The following is a 7,402-nucleotide window of genomic DNA, read 5'->3' as shown; positions in this document are numbered from 1 at the left end:
GTGACCAAGAAGGGCTGTGCAGGGAGGCCGTGCAGGGCCGAGTCCTCTAGAATGTCTCAAGCCTGGAAGCATCTTCTCAAAGGCAGGCCACTCAGGGGCCTCTGTGGAGGGCGAGAGATGAACCTCATTCCACACCTGCATCCACCTGCCTCCATGGGAGACCAGGGAGCTGTGAGCTTCATCTGGGTCATCTGTGAAATGGGACTGATCTCACAGTCTAACAGAGCTGTCTCAAGGCCAAGTAAGGAACCTGGGCAGAGCATGGGGCATGGAGTAGGCCTTCCTTGTTCTTTTAATTGTGAGGACACAGCAGGCAGGAAGGTGAAGCACTGGGGGTGTCATTTCTCCCCGTTTATCTAATAGAAGCTTATGTACTGAGTAAGGTAATAAAGTATCTCGATGTGCTGAGTGCAAAGTTGTCTCCCCACCCCGTTAAGAAATTGCTGTTCCTTTTCCATTAGATTCATTTTTTGTATTGGTTTAGAGATTATGAAGTATAGTTGGAGGCCACTTAGTGCTTGTTCTTACCCACAAAGTAGCAGTGGTGGTGGTGGTGGCGGGGGTGGACTGAGGATTCCAATTCTCGGGGAGAAACTGCTGAAGAGGCACTAAACCCACTTCCATGCCTCCCAACTCGTCTGCAAACTCAGGCTGAGTAGCTATGAACTTAGGAGCTGGGCCATCCGTTCACGCTGAAAGTCCTCCTTGGTCACAGCTTTCACCGCTGCTTCCTGCTCTTCCTTTACAGTGTCTTCTGTAGAAGGCAAGACCCGACCTGACCTGCCATAGTTGCTCACAGGAGATGCTACCACACATGTGCAGAACTTCCTGGGCCAGCCTCCACCACATCAGATTCACTAAGAGTTCTTGATGCTGCATGGATGACTACATCCACATAGTGCAGAGGAGAGGCTGTGTTACACAGAGCAATGGAAAACAGGTGCACGGGAGCTGCCTCTGTGAGAGGCTGATGGACAGCCCTTGGATCAGTAACCACCAGAATGTGCAGCTTCCAGAAAGGTACTCCCATCTGGTTAATGATGGTCCCAGGCAGCACATGGCGAGCAATGGGAGTGGCACCAGAGGCAACAGCAAACTCCAGCCTAGCCCTCTGGCTACTGCTCCTAAAGGATGGGACACTGATATCAGCAGGGTTTTCAATGACAACGATGGCATGAGTCACCAACAGAAGCTTCTCTCAGGTCCTCTGCAGATTCATGATGATGCAGGCCATCATACTTTCTAGAAGTCAAGGCTGGTGCTACCTAGGTGGGTTCATGCTTCAAGGGAATTGAGGAAAGCCTCCTCCTTTACTTGCAAAACATCAAGGACTTCAGACATTGTGACAGCTTCCCTTTAAATTACACCCAGAATTAAGATCCACATTATATGAATCCCTTGCTAGGTAGTGCAGAAAGGTAGTTCAGAGTTTTAAATACAGAAAGATCTCTGCATTACTGGATGTTTCATAATCTGTTAAGGGCTGCTTTCTATCACAGCTCTGAGCAGACCCAAATCCAGGGCCCACCCTGAGAAATGAGATGTGTCTGGAAACCCAACTTATGATTTCACTGGTAGGTAAGTGGCATCAGAGAAACAAACTGTGGTGATTGCCTTAATGGCTGCTACTGGATTGTTCTGTACCTTAGTATATTTATGAGACAAATCTGGATTCTCATGCTGTCACTGGTGAAGAAGAGTCCTTAAATCATGCATTATCAAGCAACATCACACCAGATTTCAGCCACCTGCTGACTCTCAGCTTTACTTATTTTTATTAGAAATGCCTTCTGTGTGTCTATTACTTTCAAATAAATGAGATAAAAATTTAGCAATAAAAAAGTGGCTGTAGCTGGGACACTCCTATGAAGCAGTCATCCCATACGGAAGCACTGACTTGAGTCCTGGCTACTCTGCTTCTGATCTAGCTCCTTGTTAGTGTGCTTGAGAAGGCAGCAGAAGATGATCCAAGAACTTGGGCACCCATCACCCATGTGGAAGATCTGGACGGAGTTACTGCCTCTTGGCTTTGGCCAGGTCCATGTCTGGCCTTTACAGCCATTTAAGGGGTGATTCAGCAAATGAAGGATTCTCTCTCTCTCTCTCTCTCTCTCTCTCTCTCTCTCTCTCTGCCATTTCACCTTCCAAATATGTCTTAGCAAAAAATTTTACATTAGGATAAATAAAGAGATAAACTTCCAAGGAAATGAAGAACTTTAAAATATCCTTCCTGAACTCCTCATCATCCATTCAGCCACAGTACCAAGATTTCCTACTGCTTGTCTGCGATCTCTTTCTTCTCTCTCTCTCTCTCCTTTCAAAGTAAAAATTCTAAAAATCAGTTTTCATATTCCCTACTAATATTCTTTCCTTCGCATTGATGGCTTCCATCCTCAGGCCTGCAGTGAAAGTGCTCTCACCAGCAGCACAATCTACCTTCTTTTCACTAGGTCTGTATTTATGCATAAATGTTAACATAATAAACATTATTGCTAATGACTTCATGGTTGTGTAGACTGTGTAAACATGTTCAATCCACATGGCTATGTGCACTGCATCTATCTCTTAACAGCAAGTGTTACAGTTTCCCAGGCTCTGGAGCATGATGAAAGGTGACAAATTCAAGATACCCCACTCTAATTGTGCACTCCTGAGCAAAGTCTTTATTCTCACTCTCTCTCAGCTTTTAATCTATAAAATGGGAATTAGGCCAGTGTGTCTGTCTAATCAAGGTGCTCTGAGCACTGAATTACACCATATATAAAGCAATATAGTACAAAGGCAGTTTTAGATTGCAATTGTTTATTTTATATGCTGGCATTAGCATTACTGTAGCCATAGTCAAATAGGATAAAGACTTATGAGTCCCAAATTGCTGACATTTGAGAACCACCATAGCAAATTATCACAGACTTTGTGGGACTAAGGAATAGAAAATTGTTATTGCATGATTCAGAGATATCAAATCAAGGCATTATTATACAAAACCAAAGTGTTGGCAGAGTTGTGCTACCTGCACATATTCTAGGGAAGAATCATTATTTATTTATTTATTTATTTATTTATTTATTTATTTATTTATTTATTTATTACAGCTTATGGTGATTCCTGAATCCTTGGTTTTTGGCAATAGAACCTCAACTTCTACATTCATCTTCCCATTGCTTTCTTGTGTGTATGTCAGAATTCCCTCTCCATTCTATTATATGGACACCTGTCATTGCATTTAAGGATCACTCTAATTTCAGGATGATTGGTATCCTTATCTTGATTATGTCTACACAGACGTTTTTCCCAAATAGAGCTCAGAGAGGATAAGGTTTGGAACATGCAAAGGGACTTCAATGAGTTTGTGAATAAAAAGAGGGGAAAAAAGCACAAATGTATGAATCTGTGTTTCTCAACAAAAACCCACCAAATTCAAGATACTTTTGCAAGTGATACCAACCATTTAGTCCATTTGTAAAGCACTGTATGACCTTGGCATTTAATCATGTCAGTAAGGGTTTTTTTTTTCATATTGTTAAATGAAAAAAAAATGAGTGCCTTTTAAGGATTTTTTTTTTTAAGATTAGGGAACAAAAAGAAGCCTGAAGAAGCAAAATCAGGACTGTGACATGAATTCCAAAGACCCCCTTTTGAAACTTTCCCAAAGATTCTTCTGTTTGATGACAGGATTGAGCAGGAGCATTTTTACGATGGAAAAAGACTTCGGTGAAGCTTTATCAGGCACTTAACTGTTAAAGATTTATTCAGCTTTCTCAGTAAAACACTGTTTTATGTGATCATTCTTTGGCCTTCCAGAAAGTCAACAAGCACAGTGCCTTGAGTATCTCCCAAAGTGTTTACCATTTCCTTTGATGTTAGTTGGTCCACTTTCGCTTTGATCAGAACACTTGATAGCCATTGCTTTGATTGTGCTCTACCTTCAGGATCATGCAGGTACAGCCATGTTATTATCTTCTGATATGGTTCTTCAAAGAAATACTTTAGGATCTTGTTCCAGCTCATTAAAAATTCCACTGAAAACTATTCCTCTCTGCCGATTGCAATAGTTTTGGTACTCACTGAGCAGAAAATTTGCTCAAATTTTGCAAGAGGAGCCAATTGACATGTCTATCTTGTTTGCCATTTTATCTCATATTAATTACTTCTCTTTAATCAGGGCACAAACAAGATTAGTATTTCCTCCCAGGATGATATGGATGGTATAACACAGTGGCTTTCATCTTCAACATTGCCTCATCCTTTTTTTAAAAAAAAGTTTTCAGTTTGTAAACTGCTGATTTTTTGGATGCATTGAACTCACAAGCTTTTGCTTTTTTAAAGATCAACCTACCTACATAAAAAGCAGAGTGGGTGTGTGTGTGTGGGAGAGAGACACAGTGAGACTAATCTTCCATGCATTGGTTCTCTTCCTAAATACCTGCAATAGTTAGGGCAATAGTTTGGCCAAGCCAAAAGGAGCCTAAAACTCCATCAGTATCTCCCATGTGAGTGGTGTGGGCCCGAATACTTTCTGCTGCTTTCCTAGGTGCATTCGGAGGGAATTTGGTAGGAAATGGAACAGACAGAACTAAACCTGGCACTCACATGGGATTCTCTTGTCATAGGTAGCAGCCTAACTCACTGTACCACAATGCTAGTCCCAACAAACAAGCTTTTCACAAAGCATCAGTGGCTGCACAATTCTTCTACCAAAGTTTCTCCATAAATCTGACATTTCTTATTGCTTCAATTTTAACGTAATTTATGTTGCTTTGAAAATACCTCTTTTTAAACTGAGGACTCATCTTTCTTACTACCTTAAACCGAATTTTTAAGGACATATTAGGATAGCTTAGTACAAGGTAGTTTTGGTGCAGTTTTTGAAAAACATGCACAGTTCTTTATTGTTTGTTTGTTTTTCATAATAAAATATTTGGAAGGTCCAGCGCAGTAGCCTACTGGCTAAAGTACTTGCCTTGCATGTACCAGGATCCCATATGGGTGCTGGTTCGTGTCCCGGCAGCTCCACTTCCCATCCAGCTCCTTGCTTGTGGCCTGGGAAAGCAGTCAAGGACGGCCCAAAGCCTTGGGACCCTGAGCCTGAATGGGAGACCAAGAAGAAGTTCCTGGTTTCGGATCGTCTCATCTCCAGCCGTTGCGGTCACTTGGAGTGAATCAACAAACAGAAGATCTTTCTGTCTCTCCTTCCCTCTGTAAACCTGCCTTTCCAATAAAAATAAATAAATCTTAAAAAGTAACAAAGTAATAAAACACTTGGGAAATCCCTCATATACAAATATCAATTAGAAGTAGAATAAGGATTTATATGAAGGATCTGAACTATGAAATCAATTCAGAAAAACATAAGAAATCTCCAAAACACTGGTCTGGACAATCGTTTTTTTAAATTACAGTATAAACTCCAAAGCCCATGCAACAAAAATAAAAGAACAGCAGACAAATGAGATGACATTAAACTAAAAAGCTTTAGCACTGCCATGGAAACAGTCAGCAGGGTGAAGCAAAAGCCCAAAGAATGGGAGAGGATCTTTGCAAGTCACACATCTGACAAAGATTTTAATATCCCAAACACAAGAACACTTTTTGTGGAAAATGGAAGGAAAGGATAGTTATTTTTTTTTTTTAAGATTTGTTTACTTAGTGGGGCTGGCTTCTCCACCTGCAGCACCAGGATCACATATGGGCACCGGTTTGTGTCCCAGTTGTTCCATTTAACCAGCTCCCAGATTGTGGACTTAGGAAATCATCACAGGATGGACCAAGTCCTTGGGCCCCTGCATTTATGTGGGAGACCTGAAAGAAGCTCTTGTCTCCTCGCTTCAGATCAGCCCAGCTTTGTTTACTACAACCATTTATGGAGTGAGCCAATGGATAGATAATTCTGTCTCTCTCTCTCTCTCTCACTCTCTCTCTTCTTTGTAATTCTGACTTTCAATTAAAAATAAACAAATGTTTAAAAAATATTTAGTTGAAAGGCAGAATGACATGGAGAGCAGGACAGGTAAAGGTACAGGGAGAGAGGGAAGGAGGGAAGGAAGAAAGAGAGGGAGGAGTGAATTGAGAGAGAGAGAGAGAGAGAGAAGCAGGCAGACAGAATATCTTCTAATTGCTGATTTACTCCCCAGATGATCTGGACCAGGCTGAGGTCAGGAGCTAGGAACTTCATTTCAGTGTCTCACATGGGTTTCAGGGGCCCGTGTACTTGGGCCATCTTCTGCTGCCTTTCCAGTCCCATTATATGATAGCTGGATCAGAAATAGAGTAGCTGGTACTCAATCAGCACTCTGACATGAGATGCTGGCATTGCAAACACTGGCTTAACCCAATAAGCCACAGTGTGGAAGAGAGGAGTTAATTTTATTTTGATGCCCCAAAATAGAAATCCATTATTTTCATTTTTCATTTTGAAGTATTCTTTATGTGTAAGGAAATTAGCCCAATAGGAAGAAAACAAATAAGCTAATTAATAAATATGTTAACAAATATGTTAACAAATGTGTAACAAATATGAATAGACATTTCTGAAAAGAAAATATATATCTTTTATTTGGGTGCTAAAATCTAGAAAATCAAAAAGAGAGAGAAGAAATACCTTGCATATATACATTTTGTTTTAAATGCAATGTTTTGTCAAACTTTGCTTAAATTTTTTGTCATAAAAAGATTAAGTATATGTATTACTATTGCTTTAATTATTCTGTAACTACTTTAAAACTTATGAGTGATGTTGCACATCTTTTCATCTGATTATTATTTACCTGTTTTTCTGCTGAACTTTTCACTAGTTGAATTTAGTGGGTCACTAAGTTCTTGGCTATAAATTAAAGTTGTATACCTCAAAACTAATGAATAAAATATTAAGTTTCAAAAGAAAACATAAAATGGCTAATGTTACATGAAAAAAATGCTCAAAAATCACTATCACCAGGGAAATGACTATTAAGATTGCAATGAAATATCACATACCTGCTAGAATGCCTGTTACCAGAAAGACAAAAGATAAGTGTTGGAGAAGTTTTGGGCAGAAGGGAATCTCTTTAAAGTGTTTTGAGAGCTTAAATCAGCACATTGATTGTAGAGAAGAGTATAATATTGCTTTCAGGGCCCAGCGGCGTGGCCTAGCGGCTAAAGTCCTCGCCTTGAACGCGCCAGGATCCTATATGGGTGCCGGTTCTAATCCCGGCAGCTCCACTTCCATCCGGCTCTCTGCTTGTGGCCTGGGAAAGCAATTGAGGACGGCCCAAAGCCTTGGGACCCTGCACCCGCGTGGGAGACCTGGAGTAGGTTCCTGGTTCCCGGCTTCGGATCGGCGCAGCACCGGCTGTTGTGGCTCACTTGGGGAGTGAATCATCGGACGGAAGATCTTCCTCTCTGTCTCTCCTCCTCTCTGTAT

The 7,402-nt window shown here is 41.0% G+C and overlaps 1 pseudogene; it reads right to left on the bottom strand.

Annotated features, from left to right (window-relative positions):
- Positions 1-480: 480 nt before the first annotated feature.
- Positions 481-1,341, bottom strand: LOC105942104 (small ribosomal subunit protein uS2-like; annotated as a pseudogene).
- Positions 1,342-7,402: the final 6,061 nt, after the last annotated feature.

The sequence above is a fragment of the Ochotona princeps genome, chromosome X (assembly GCF_030435755.1).
Source record: "Ochotona princeps isolate mOchPri1 chromosome X, mOchPri1.hap1, whole genome shotgun sequence".
In the NCBI taxonomy this organism is placed as follows: Eukaryota; Metazoa; Chordata; class Mammalia; order Lagomorpha; family Ochotonidae; genus Ochotona; species Ochotona princeps.
The sequence above is the reverse complement of the archived record's forward strand: the minus strand, read 5'-3'. Positions and strand labels throughout refer to the sequence as shown.